At 41.0% G+C, this 15,154-nt stretch overlaps 1 protein-coding gene across 41 annotated transcripts in view; it reads left to right on the top strand.

The window, feature by feature from the left end:
* The first annotated feature begins 6,776 nt into the window (after positions 1 to 6,776).
* The window catches only part of PDLIM5 (PDZ and LIM domain 5), a 317,004-nt gene continuing 308,626 nt past the window's right edge, over positions 6,777 to 15,154 (top strand). For 22 of the 41 annotated variants that reach the window (XM_081595093.1, XM_081595245.1, XM_081595136.1 and 19 more), the window contains exon 1: positions 12,180 to 12,229. The gene's annotated coding sequence lies outside the window, so the exon portion shown is untranslated. Of the gene's footprint in view, positions 6,869 to 7,366; positions 7,430 to 12,179; positions 12,294 to 13,463; positions 13,526 to 15,154 lie in introns of those variants that run through there. The other 19 variants (XM_081595125.1, XM_081595262.1, XM_081595435.1 and 16 more) reach the window with 4 other exon arrangements.

Consider the following 15,154-nt stretch of genomic DNA (forward strand, 5'->3'; position numbering starts at 1 on the left):
GAAGTGTTATGATTAGATTTGCATTTTAGAAAGAATACCCTGGCAGGAAAATGTAATGGACTTGGGACTGGGGAGAGAAGACTGTAAAGACTATTAGCAGGATGCAAAGAGACAAGAGGAAGCTTGTGATGCAATAGAGAGAAAAAAGCAAATTCCAGAGACAATGGTGAGGAACTAGTGATACTTTCAAAAACACATGCCATATGTGTCTGCCATATGACACCAAGTCAAAAATGCAGAATGAGGAACACTCTAGGAGGGTTGCCTTGGAGAGGTGAGTTGGCTGGGACATCCGAGTAGAGACATGTAGTTGATACATGCTCCTGTGTCCCTGGGGCTCAGAACAGTCAAAAGAGAGCTAAATTGTGATGATGTCCAATCATCCATTCATTAAACGTCTAGTGAGCCTTTACAAGTGCCAGATACTGTGATAGGCTCTGGAATTCAGAGGGGAATTAAATCAAGCCCATCTTCATCTCCCAGGTATTTTGTTTACGGAGAAGACGAGGAACTTGAGAGGAGTTCAGGGAAGGAAAGAACGATGTCATTGTGTCCAGAGCATAGTAGTCAATTCTCTCTGGGAAAGTTAATTTGGTGTAGTGTTGTGAAGCTATCTTTCCTTTTCTCCTTTGCCTCTTGCTTCTCTTCTATTCACAACTATTTGTAAGTCCTCCTCAGACAACCATTTTGACTTTTTGCATTTCTTTACCTTGGGGATGGTCTTAATTAATCCCTGCTTTCTGTACAATGTCACAAACCTCCATCCATAGTTCTTCAGGCACTCTATCAGATCTAATCCCTTGAATCTATTTGCCACTTCCACTGTATAATTGTAAGGGATTTGATGTAGGTCATATCTGAATGGTCTAGTGCTTTTCCCTACTTTCTTCAACTTAAGTCAGAATTTGGCAATAAGGAGTTCATGGTCTGTGCCACATACAGTTCCTGATCTAGTTTTTGCTGACTGTATAGAGCTTCTCCATCTTTGGCTGCAAAGAATATAATCAATCTGATTTCGGTGTTGACCATCTGGTGATGTCCATGTGTAGAGTCTTCTCTTGTGTTGTTGGAAGAGGGTGTTTGCTATGACCAGTGCATTCTCTTGGCAGAACTCGATTAGCCTTTGCCCTGCTTCGTTCTGTACTCTAAGGCCAAATTTGTCTGTTACCCCAGGTGTTTCTTGATTTCCTACTTTTGCATTCCAGTCCCCTATAATGAAAAGAACATCCCTTTTGGGTGTTAGTTCTAGAAGGTCTTGAAGGTCTTCATAGAACCGTTCAACCTCACCTTCTTCAGCGTTACTGGTTGGGGCATAGACTTGGATTACTGTGATATTGAATGGTTTGCCTTGGAAACGAACAGAGATCATTCTGTCGTTTTTGAGATTGCATCCAAGTACTGCGTTTGGGACTCTTTTGTTGACCATGATGAGTACTCCATTTCTTCTAAGGGATTCCTGCCCACAGTAGTAGATATAATGGTCATCTGAGTTAAATTCACCCATTCCAGTCCATCTTAGTTCACTGATTCCTAGAATGTCGATGTTCACTCTTGTCATCTCCTGTTTGACCACTTCCAATTTGCCTTGATTCATGGACCTAACATTCCAGGTTCCCATGCAATATTGCTCTTCACAGCATCAAACCTTGCTTCTATCACCAGTCCCATACACAACTGGGTGTTGTTTTTGTTTGGGTCCATCCCTTCCTTCTTTCTGTAGTTATTTCTCCACTGATCTCCAGTAGCATATTGGGCTTCTACCGACCTGGGGAGTTCATCTTTCAGTGTCCTATCTTTTTGCCTTTTCTGCTGTTCATGGGGTTATAAAGGCAAGAATACTGAAATGGTTTGCCATTCCCTTCTCCAGTGCACCACGTTTTGTCAGAACTCTCCACCGTGGCCCGTCTGTCTTGGGTGGCCCTGCATTTTATGGCTCATAGTTTCATTGAGTTAGACAAGGCTGTGGTCCATGTAATCAGTTTGGCTAGTTGTCTGTGATTATAGTTTCAGTCTGTCTGCCCTTTGATGCCATGTTCAGTGAATCTTTAATCCAATTTTCTGTTGATGGGTGGGGCTGTATTCTCTCCCTATTATTTACCTGGGGCCAAACTATGGTGGAGGTAATGAAGATAATGGTGACTTCCCTCAAAAGGTCCCATGCATGCACTGTTACACTCAGTGCCCCCAGCCCTGCAGCCAGAGACACCTGGACACTAATGGGCAAGTCTGGGGCAGTCTCTTGTGGGATCACTGCTCCTTTCTCCTGGGTCCTGGAATGCACAAGATTCTGTTTGTGCCTGCCAAGAGTCTGTTTCCCAGTCCTGTGTAAGTTCTGGCGACTCTATGGTAGGGTTAATGGTGACCTCCTCCAAGAGGGCTTATGCCATACCCAGGTCTGCTGCACCCAGAACCCCTGCCCCTGAGTCAGTCCACTGCTGACCCATACCTCCACAGGAGATACTCAAACACAGTTCTGTCTCAGTCTCTGTGGGGTTTCTGGGTCCTGGTGTGCACAAGGTTTGTTTGAGCCCTCTGAGCCTTTCTGGCAGAATGGGATTTGATTCTAAATGTGATTTCGCCCCTCCTACCATCTTGCTGGGGTTTCTCCTTTGCTCTTGGACGTGGGGTATTTCCTCACAGTCACTCCCACTCCCACGCTGTGCAGCTGAAAGGCAAAGGAGAAAAGGAAAGATATACTCCTTTGAATGCAGAGTTCCAAAGAATAGCAAGGAGAGATAAGAAAGCCTTCCTCAACTGTCAATGCAAAGAAATAGAGGAAAACAGTAGAGTGGGAAAGACTAGAGATCTCTTCAAGAAAATTAGAGATACCAAGGGAATATTTCATGCAAAGATGGGCTCAATAAAGGGCAGAAATGGTATGGACCTAACAAGCAGAAGACATTAAGAAGAGGTGACAAGAATACACAGAAGAATTGTACAAAAAAGATCTTCACGACCCAGATAATCATGATAGTATGATCATTCATCTAGAGTCAGACATCCTGGAATGCAAAGTCAAGTGGGCCTTAGGAAGCATCACTACAAACAAAGCTAGTGGAGGTGATGGAATTCCAGTTGAGCTATTTCAAATCCTGAAAGATGATGCTGTGAAAGCGCTGCACTCAATATGCCAGCAAATTTGGAAAACTCAGCAGTGGCCACAGGACGGGAAAAGGTCAGTTTTCATTCCAATCCCAAAGAAAGGCAATGCCAAAGAATGCTCAAACTACCACACAATTGCACTCATCTCACACGCTAGTAAAGTAATGCTCAAAATTCTCCAAACCAGGCTTCAATAGTACATGAACCGTGAACTTCCAGATGTTCAAGCTGGATTTAGAAAAGGCAGAGGAACCAGAGATCAAATTGCCAACATCTGTTGGATCATCAAAAATGTGAGAGTTCCAGGAAAAAAAAAACAAAGCCAAAGCCTTTGACTGTGTGGATCACAATAAACTGTGGAAAATTCTGAAAGAGATGGGAATACCAGATCACCTGACCTGCCTCCTGAGAAATCTGTATGCAGGTCAGGAAACAATAGTTTGAACTGGACATGGAACAACAGACTGGTTCCAAATCAGGAAAGGAGTATGTCAAGGCTGTATATTGTCACTCTGCTTATTTAACTTATATGCAAAGTACATCATGAGAAACGCTCGGCTGGAAGAAGCACAAGCTGGAATCAAGATCTGGGAGAAATATCAATAACCTCAGATATGCAGATGACAAAACCCTTGTGGCAGAAAGTGAATAAGAACTAAAGAGCCTCTTGATGAAAGTGAATGAGGAGAGTGAAAAAGTTGACTTAAAACATTCAGAAAACTAAGATCATGGCATCTGGTCCCATCACTTCATGGGAAATAGATGGGGTAACAGTGGAAACAGTGACAGACTTTATTTTGGGGACGGCTCCAAAATCACTGCAGATGGTGACTGCTGCCATGAAGTTAAAAGACGCTTACTCCTTGGAAGAAAAGTTATGACCAACCTAGACAGCATATTAAAAAGCTGAGACATTACTTTGCCAACAAAAGTCCATCTAGTCAAAGCTGTGGTTTTTGCAGTAGTCATGTATGGATGTGAGAGCTGGACTGTAAAGGAAGCTGAGTGCTGAAGAATTGATGTTTTTGAACTGTGGTGTTGGAGAAGACTCTTGAGAGTCCCTTGGACAGCAAGGAGATCCAAGCAGTCCATCCTAAAGGAAATCAGTCCTGAATATTCATTACAAGGACTGATACTGAAGCTGAAACTCCAATACTTTGGCCACCTGATGTGAAGAACTGACTCATTGGAAAAGACCCTAATGCTGGGAAAGATTGAAGGCAGGAGGAGAAGGGTACAACAGAGGATGGAATGGTTGGATGGCATCACTGACTCAATGTACATAAGTTTTGAGTAAACTCTAGGAGTTGGCGATGGACAGGGAGGCTTGGCATGCTGCAATCCGTGGGGTTGCAGAGAGTTGGACCTCACTGAGCTACTGAACTGAACTGTGAAGCCATATTCTCAGTCCTTAGAAAAATAATGTGCATAGATGGTAAAGCACTAACTTGCTCAGAAGCTTTCTTTGGCAATGAGTAATGCTCACTGTGAGTTTGGATAAATTCATGGTGAGTTTATCCAAACTACTGGAGAAGGAAATGGCCACCCACTGCAGTATTCTTGCCTGGAAAATCCCATGGACGGAGGAGCCTGGAAGTCTCCTCCATCCATGGAGTCGCAAAGAGTCAGACACGACTGAATGGCTTCACTTATCCAAACTACTGTTTCAGAATAATAATGGTATTGACTATCTTCTGCATAAGTGAGACAGTTCAATCGTCTCGGTATTTCAAATGTATTTTCTCATTTAGTCCTCCCAATGACCCCAGAAAGTTTACACATGACAGAATCAAAGCACAGAAAAAGTCACTTGCCCAAGGTTACCAATTAGAAAATGACTGATCCAGAATTCAGGCATGCAGCGCCTGTGGCTCCTTATAGGAAAAATACATGGCTTTAGCAACATGGATGGACCTAGAGAGTGTCATACTGAGTGAAGTCAGTCAAACAAAGAAGGAGAAATATTGCATGACATCCCTTATATGTGGAATCTAAAAAGGAATGATACAAATGAATTTACTTGCAAAACAGACTCACTGACTTCGAGAGCAGGCTTATGGTTGCTGGCAAGGAGGGGAGAGAGAACGGGGGATGGGATAGTTAGAGAGTTTTGGATGAGCATGTACACACGGTTATATTCAAAATAGATAACCAACAAGGACCTCCTGAACAGCACATAAAACTGCTCAATGTTATGTGGAAGCCTGGATAGGAGGAGGGTTTGGGGAGAATGGATACAAGTATATGTATGATTAAGTCCCTTCACTATTTGCCCAAAACTATTACAACATTGTTAATTAGCTATACCCCAATACAAAATAAAAAGGTTTTTAAAAAATAAAAAATAAGTGGCTTTAGAATAGATAACAAAATGCTTTTCTATCATTAATTATGTCTTAATATTCACTTTTGTTACTTTCTTCTTTTAAAAAATTATTATGGGATTAATTTTTTTCAGATGGTTATTATGGTTTTGGCTGAATAAGCACACCATACCTCCTCCTTTAATTCATGTGGACTGCCAGAATTTGGTAAAGTCCTTAAGTCCTCATGTCTGCATGGAGAACTTATAGGATCTCTCTAACAAGAAAGACCCTTTACAAAGATAATCAACTTTTTATGAAGAATTGGTTAAAAGATATTAGTCCTCTAGATTCAGAAGACCAGTGAATCCAATGAAGAATATATATTTAAAAAAATACACTTCCTTAGAACATTCTGGCTGAGAGAAATATCATAATGAAAAAGTTATCATTCATTAAAGAAATATCATTGAGCACTTCCTCCTGGGTAAGTACTGTGCTAGGCTTGAGAGATAAAAACACAAATAAAATATGATCTGTCCACATGTTAGAAGGAAATAATGATTAAAGCATTCACCTCTGGTTCCCAATAAAGAAAACCCACTCACAGAACACACAGAGGGCATAATCCTTAAAGGGTGAAATAGGGGGGAAAATCATACTTACATTACTTAGCTAACACATTCGATAATCACCTAGTTTTGTTTCCAAAATAAGGGCCATTATTAGATCCTTAAAAGCTTTTTGAAATTTTTATCATTGATTTTCTGGGTCGTTCAGAAATCTTTACTTTATAGCTTCAGTCTTTTGTATAACACACCCTTAGCTTTTAGACCCTGCATCTACATGTTTGAGTGTATTTAATTGATTGAGAATCGTTGACATTGTGTATGTGCGCATTCTGGAAAGTAAATTATCTTCTTAATTTCCTTGGTTGTGCTTGTTTTTGTTCATTCTTAGCCCTCCAAAATCCTTAATGACTAACCAAGAATGTGACCACCCTCGTTGTTTCCCTATTAAACATGTTTACTCAAGCCAAGACCTCTTTCACTGGCCCCTTTTTCTTTTATCTTTTTTAAAGAAATCAATTTTAGAGGCATTTCCTTTTAGTATCTTTTTTTCCTCTTATCTCTCCACCTCGAACTCTTCTATCAATTATGGCTTTTCTCCCAGAGAAAAGACAGAGATCCTTAGCAACACACATGGTCTCTGAGCACCATGGCAATAAAAGCAAAGCAATCTTCCATCTCTCATGGGGAAAGGAGCATCATAATGTGGAAGGAGGACCAACACTGTGATGTTGAACATGTATTTATTTACCTTACTGTGATGCTGTGAGGACAAATATGGTAAACTTGTCCTTAATCTCCTGACTTGTGGTGGTTTAATCACTGAGTCATGACTGACTCTTGCGATCCCATGGGCTGTAGCCTGCCAGCCCCTCTGTCCATAGGATTCTCCAGGTAAGAATACTGCAGTTAGTTGCCATTTCCTTCTCCAGAGGATCTTCCTGACCCAGGAATAGAACCTAGGTCTCCTGCATTGCAGGAAGATTCTTTACCAACTGAGCTATGAGGGAAGCCCAGCTTCACCATCTCATAGGTTAAACAAAGTATATCATTTTGTTCTTGCAGTAATCTTTTTATATGTCTTAGGTTCATAATTGACCATGTGACTCAATGAGCACTTAGTTTGGCAATTTTATTGTATTTTGATATGTTTCTTCTGAGAACTATAAACTGAATAATATTTACATAACTTTACTCCCCAAAGACAGAAAATAATTTATAAAAACTATAAAATCCTAGTTGATTCACAAAGCATTCCACCTTCACCTTTCTTGAAGTTAACATCTTTAAAACACCTATGTGTTGATATTTTCAGAGGTGGAGGTAACTGTGAGTTAAAAAGAGAAGGGCGTGGAAAACAAATGCATTTACACCTTTGTTTTCTCTTCCCAGCACCACCTGTGAGATGGCACAGCCATAACAGCCCCTGGTCCTGGCAATGCAGCTCTACTGCAGGTGAGAGCTATACCCTCCTCAGAAATAACTGGTACCAACAAACGAGAACTATGGATGATCCTATGAAAGGCATATCTAGACTTCTGAGAACTAGTAAGACAGAAGTCAAAGTCCCACTGTGAAAGTGTGACTCAAGAGAAGGCCCTAGACTTAAGTCAGCTCTTGATGCTAAACCTCTTGACCTCAGTTTCCATACCTGTGAGATGAGAAAAGCACTAGACCCTGCTTCTTAGAGTTGTGAGGATTAGATGGTGCAAGTAAAAGCACATAAATCAGTGCTTGGCATACGGTAAATACTCTGTAAATTAGCACTGGCCACTATTAGCTGCAATGGCCTTACTTTCTGGCTTGCAAGAACTATATGAATGACAGGTTACTTCTGTCTGACTAAATAGTGCCAGGCAGTTTAAGATCCCTGCATTTCCTCAGAGGAGAAAAAATTGAGGATCTCCTGACTTAAATCTCCTCAAAAGAAACAGGAATAGGAAATCTTGTGAATGAATATGAAACATAGCATATAGAAACAACAACAAAAAATGACTAAATTTTCTGTAAGGAGTTTCATTCTCTTAGTCTGGACCACAGTACACTGGCAAAAGCAATTATAATCTGAAAGTGAAATTAATATTCAATTAATTGTACTGTGTGCCATACCTTCTGACAATCAATTCTTTTAAGTTCTGTTTGAACAGTTGGTCAACTGTTTTTCACCATGACTGTGAAGCACATTAATTTTTCAACATAAATTATTTTGGGTCATGATTTTTCAAACACAGCTAAAGAAGTTACTTCATTGACATAACATAACTGATGGAAAAGACCCTGATGTTGGGAAAGATTGAAGGCGGGAGGAGAAGGGGGCGACAGAGGATGAGATGGTTGGATGGCATCATCAACTTGATGGACATGAGTTTGAGTAAGCTCCGGAGTTGGTGATGGACAGGGAAGCCTGGCGTGCTGCAAAATGGGGTTGCAAAGAGTCAGACACGACTGAGCAACTGACCTGAACTGACGGAACTGGTGGTAATTCCAGTTTAACTGCCAATCAGACTTTTTAGGTTTGTTAGAATTACCATCAAGCTATATTTGAGGACGCAGAGGATGCTGTGCTGAACATTAAGTTAGATCATTAGAAACCAGTCTTCCTGCCTCCAGTACTGCTCCTTCAGATTCATCATAAATTTTACAATTAATCTTTACAAATAGCAATATAATCACATTACTCTTGGATCAAAACCTTTAGGAGTTCTCTATTGTCTACAAAAAAGTAGAACAATTTGTTATAGCAGTGATCTCCAAGACTTTTTCACAATTAACTGTGCCTAAAGAGGGGCTTCGCAGGTGGTGCTACTGGTAAAGAACCCACCTCTCTCTATGCAAGAGATAGATGTAAGGGATGAGGGTTCAATCCCTGGGTTGGGGAGATACCCTAGAGAAGGGCATGGCAACCCACTCCAGTATTCTTGCCTGGAGAATCCCAGGGATAGAGGAGCCTGGCAGGCTACAGTCCATGGGGTGGCAAAGAACTGGACACGACTGAAGTGACTTAGCACCCATGCACACACGCCTAAAGAGAAAAGAAAGAGAATTAAGCATGTAAATATGTATTTCCTCCATATAAAACTACCTAAATATAATTATATAATATCTTAAAATAATCTGTTAGCATGGAGTTTATTGCTAATCATAATAGCTTAAATTCATGTCTCAAATATGCTTACTGATTGTTTGACTAATTTTATTAGACTACCTCTTCCTCTCATATCCAATTAGATTATCATTTGCTTTTTACTCCCTAACATAGTTGTCAAAGAAGGGCAGGAGAAGAGCCAACTTTGTAATTTCTTGTTGTCTGCCTGCACTTGCATTTTAATATTTTTAATTTACAGCTCCTTTTAGGGGAATCTTTTCATGGTGTTTTCATTTAGAATAGTCTAAAATATATAATCCATCTGTTTACATAAACAGGCATACAATGTACAACATGCAAAAACTTTAAGGTCTGGTCTCTAAGGCAAAATATCCAACCTTGACTTTTATTTCTGGAAATACGGCAGTGTGAGGCTCAGAGAAACCCTTCCTAGTAGGACAAACCTCACAATATCGTATAAAATATTTTTCCAAAAGGATTACTGATTAATGCTGGCAGAGGGATTAAGTACTCTTCAGAGGCCAAAAACAACAAGAAGGTGGGAAGTGAGCAACGGGTTTTAATGGACCACTCATGTAGTAAAGAGACAAAACTGGGGTCCTGACTAGGGTAGATATTTAGATCTGAGAACTTGGCATGAAATCTAGACACTTAAAAGACAATATTCTAATTAGGTGACATAGGAAAAATTAGCCATACTCACAGAGAGATGTACCTGGCACATTCAATTCTAACAATTCCTAATCTTTAGCCTACACTCATCTTTGTACCCCTCAATACAGTCTCAAAAAATGTTTGCTTTAAAGCAATTCCAGATAGTTGTGCTCTCTGGAGGAAACGAAATTAAACTTAGTTGTCAAAGAAATCTCACATGTAAAGTTCTAAGGAAAATCGGCTCACAATAAAAAAAATAGTAAATTCACATGAAAACAAGATACTATGAGTGAGAGTCAAAGAAACAACAAACCACTGTATTCACTTCTTAAAAGCTACAGATATTAGAATTGATATTAAAGGAGAATTAAAATAAGTATGTTTCAAGATCTAAAATAATTCAAAGTTTGATGAAAGAACACATGATTACCAAAGTTGATTAAGCAAATTTGTGAAAAGTATCAAAATAAATTTCGAAAAATGAAACATATACTATTGACATTAGAAATACAATGTTTTGGGTACATGGCAGACTGGAAACAGCTGAAATAAAATGAGTAAACTGGGAGATGGTAGTGCTGAAGAAATTACAAAAATGTAAACTAAGGACACATCAATATGAAGGAAAAAGATTAGGAATGTGGAAGATAGAGGGAGAAAACCCTAAACACATTTAATGAAAGTTCCACACACAGAAAATATATAGAGGATGGAGGGATCTTAAAGAGATGATGGCTGAAAAATTTTCCAGAAATGATATATCAATCCTCAGGATTCAGAAGATCAATGAATCCAATGAAGAATACATATTAATAAAAAGAAATACACTTTGAAAGCATGGTAGTGAAATTTCAGAATACTGAAATCAAGATCTTAAAAGTAACCAGAATATCTTAACATATAGATCGTCTGAGTTCTCAGCTACAATAATGGAAGCCAGATGACAGTGAAGTTATATTTGGCTCTTTTCAACTAAGTTATTACTCTATCCTTATGCAGCATTTGAGAATGTGGGGGAGCATTTTCATTGTCATAATCACTGAAGTGTGACTAGCAAGTTACTTGTCTTGTGCCTCAATTTTCTTGTTATTATGGGAATGAGACTATTTATCTCATAAGATTATTGTGAAGATTGCATGTGTTAACTGTATAGAAACCACTTCATAACAATGCTTGGCACATAGTAAGTGCAGTGGAAGTGTAACTATTGTAGCACCCTGGAGCTAATATCCTGTAATGCAAAGGGGAATTAAGACAATGAAGAATTGTCTGGCCCAAATTTCTAAGAAAGTCCTCCATTGGAAAACACTGAAAACCAATCCAACTTCTTCTTAACACCAGCCACATTGTTTTCTTCATCTCACCTTCCCAAATCCTATATTCTGGCTCCTCTTTGAATTCACTTAGTCACCCAACAAATAGTTACAGAAAACAATACTTAGGAGACTAGAACTAATCTTTATATTGTCTTATGATTACATATTGGGCTTCCCAGGTGGCACTAGTGGTAAAGAACCTGACTGCCAATGCAGGTAGATGCTGTGACAAGAGTTTGATCCCTGGATGGGAACAATCCCCTGGAGGAGGGCATGGTAACCTACTCCATTCTTGCCTGGAGAATCCCATGGACAGAGGAGCTTGACAGGCTACAGTCCACGGGGTCACAAGACTTAGTCACGGATTGAAGCGACTTAGTGCCCATGCATGCATGATTACATATCACTGCGAATTCCCTGTGTGGCAAGGACTGACTGCTAAGTTGCTTCAGTCGTGTCCGACTCTTTGCAACCCCTTGGACTGTAGTCCACCAGTCTCCTTTGTCCATGGCATTCTCCAGGCAAGAATACAGGATTGGGTTGCCATTTCCTTCTCCAGGGGAACTTCCCCACCCGGGGATCAAACTGAAGTCTCCTGTGTCTCCTGCATTGGCAGGCGGTTTCTGCCAACAGGCTTCCCTGGTGGCTCAGTGGTAAAGAGTCTGCCTGCCAATGCAGGAGACCCATGTCAGATTCCTGGGTCGGGGGTGATCCCCTGGAGAAGAACATGGCAACCGACTCCAGTATTCTTGCCTGGAAAATTCCAAGGACAGAGGAGCCTGGCGGGCTAGAGCCTATGGGGTCGCAAAGAGACACAATTTAGTGACTAAACAACAACGAATATGTTAAATGTAGAGGTAGTAAAATACCACTTTGTAAATATCTTTTTGCCCAAATTCATAGGAAGTACTGTCTTGGGGAATGTTAAGTGTTAAAATGTAACAGGGTGCAGCCAAGCACAGCCTTAGCACTGGGCTGTGGCGGTGCTCCATTATCCCCCACCACCTTAACAGGCAGCAGTTACCGAAGGGCCATTAGTGGCCCTGCTCAGCCATTGGTCCATGCCACCGTGGCCCCTCCCCCAAGCGACCAACTGTCGATGAGTGACCGTTAGTGGGGGATTTTTTTCAGTCAAGTGTTGGTGGAGTGTGGAATGGTGGTCCTCAAGTGGAGAGTCAGGTAAGAGGTGAATCTTGGCCTTCTCCCCCGAGGCCCTCCAGCTCGCCTGGCCTTGGATCAGCAGGTGAGCTGAGGGGACCCAGGGAACAGGCTGGGGGCTGTGTCCTGCAGGGCTCCAGAGCCCTCATGGAAGCCACCCACTGGCTGGGGCCCTGCCTTGAGGCAGGAGTGAATCTCTCCCCCATCCCTGTCTCTGTGACCTAACAGCAGCGGCAGTCGCCTGGGTAGCAGTCGGCAGGACCTGGCCGCCTACCCTTCCATTGTTTGGGTGGCTTGAGGAGCCTGAGAGCCAGTTGGGTTGGGCTTCTTGCTCCCTCAGTGATGACAGCTGGGCAGGTCTGGGGACCTGGCCCTGAGGGAGCCACCAGCTGAGATCTGCCTCCTCTTAGCCCGGACCAGGACCTCTGAGGGGGAAGGTTGTGCCTTGGGACCCTTCCATTTCTTTTCAGAACAGAAAGTATCCTTCATTTGGTAGAGAGTTACAGGAGCATTGTTATCTGACCATGACCCAACCTCAAAAGCAAAGGATCTGACACCAGAAAGTTTGCAACAACTCACCACACCCCTCCCTCACGTTTCCTAGAAAAGGGCTTTGCTGAATGCTTTCGGGGAGTTTGGGGTTTTTAAGGCATCTCCTTGCAGGGCCCTGTAATAAACCTTTCTCAGTTCCAAACTGATGTTTTGGTACTCTTTGGCCTCACTGTGCATTGGGCACATGGACTTGAGTTTCAGTAACAAAACCACCTCTGTGAGCAGTATACTATTGTCAAGTACTTCTTGAGTGGTTTGGAGGAGGTGGGAGGGAAAGAATTGCAAAAGGTAATATGCTAACATGCTCTTACCTGGACATTTTCAGACAAAACTATTTTTTGTATGTTATGTGCATTGTATTTTGCCATGTATATAGTGTACATAATGGACAAATGAGTCCAAACTTTGCAACATCTAGCCTCTAGATGTTAAAGATACTGCAAACATATGAAAAGTGGTTAAGTTAGCACATTTTGTACACGTTATGTTGAAATTCATAAGGAAGCTTGTCTTCTGTAAATGACTTTTGGATGTAAATTTGTTCAACCACCTCTAAGCATTACACATGCCTATTCTGTCTATTGTAGAGAGAAACAAGTGAGGGAGGTAGTGGTTCAGGCCAAAATGGTCATATTTAGTAGATACCTCAGATTTTAACCATTGTTGTTATTTCCTTACTAAGTCGTGTCTGATTCTTTGCAAGTCCAGGGACTGCAGCCCGCCAGGCTCCTCTGTCCATAGGATTCTCCAGGGAAGAATACTGGAGTGAGTTACTATTTCCTTCTCCAGGGAATCTTCCCAACCCAGAGATCAAACCTGTGTCTCCTGCATCGCAGGCAGATTCTTTATCCTGAGCCACCAGGGACACCCATAACCGTTGTTACATGTGTGCAATTTTATTTAACAGTGTTTTGTACATATTGGACAAGTAAATTCTTGTGAAATATCTAGCCTTCCTAGGTATTTAAAAGTGCTTGATGTATTTAAAAGTAGAAGTAGCAGAATAATGCTTCTTGTAAATAGCTTTTAAAAATGGATGAGAAGGACATCCCTGGTGGTCCAGTGGTTAAGACTCTGTGCTTCCAGTGCAGGGATTGCAGGTTCGATTTCTGTTTGGGGGACAAAGATCCCATATGCTGTGTGGCCAGAAAGAGAAAAAAAAACATTGAGAAATATTGTCTTTGGAAATGGAATAATTAAACCTCCTCTCTGAACAATATACTCTGTACTTGTTCATTGGGCTGAGGGAGGTGGGAGGGAAGATTGCAAAAGAGATTTTACTAGTGTGAACGAGAACATTTCAGCTAATCCATTACTCTATATGTTGCATATATTTCCTTTAACTTTACTGTATATGTCATGTATATGGACAAATGGGTCCTGAGTTTATAATATTTAGTCTCTAGATATTAAAGAGGTTGCCAGTGTATGACAAAAGTAGTTAGCAAACTAACACATTTTGTATACTTTATGTTAAAATTCAGTGAAAGGCCATCTCCTGAAAAGGACATTTGGAAGTGAAATTGTAAATCATATCTAAGTGATACGTGTACCTGTACTTGTCCGCTGTTGGATGGATAGCAAAGAGGAGGAATTAGGAAAAATGAAGGGTTCTAGACTAGAATATTCCTTTGTAGAAGACACTTTCAGATATAACCATTGTTACATGTATGTAGTTTATTCAGCACTACAGTGTATATAGTGGACAAACTTAGGTCCTAATTTGAAACTTCTAGTCTTTCTAGATGTTTACAAGTAAACAAAATATGTTAAAAGTAGATGAAGTGAAATAACATGTTTTGTAGATAAATCCTTTTATTTTTTTAAAAAATTACTTTATTTATTTTAATTGGAGGCTAATTACTTTACAATATTGTCGTGGTTTTTGCCATACATTCATGTGAATCAGCCATGGGTGTACATGTGTTCTCAATCCTGAACCCCCCTCTCACCTTCCTCCCCATCCCATCCCTCAGGGTCATCTCAGTGCACCAGCCCTGAGCACCCTGTCTCATGCATCGAACCTGGACTGGTGATCTGTTTCACATATGATAATATACATGTTTCAATGCTATTCTCTCAAATCATCCCACCCTCGCCTTCTCCCACTGAGTCCAAAAGTCTGTTCTTTACATCTGTGTCTGGGGACTGCAGCCATGAAATTAAAAGACGCTTACTCCTTGGAAGGAAGGTTATGGACAACCTAGATAGCATATTTAAAAGCAGAGACATTACTTTGCCAACAAAAGTCTGTCTAGTCAATGCTATGGTTTTTCCAGTGGTCATGTATGGATGTGAGAGTTGGACGGTGAAGAAAGCTGAGCACCGAAGAATTGTTGCTTTTGAACTGTGGTGTTGGAGAAGACTCTTGAGAGTCCCTTGGACTGCAAGGAG

Source organism: Giraffa tippelskirchi, chromosome 1, assembly GCF_054371585.1.
Source record: "Giraffa tippelskirchi isolate mGirTip1 chromosome 1, T2T-mGirTip1v1.2.pri, whole genome shotgun sequence".
In the NCBI taxonomy this organism is placed as follows: domain Eukaryota; kingdom Metazoa; phylum Chordata; class Mammalia; order Artiodactyla; family Giraffidae; genus Giraffa; species Giraffa tippelskirchi.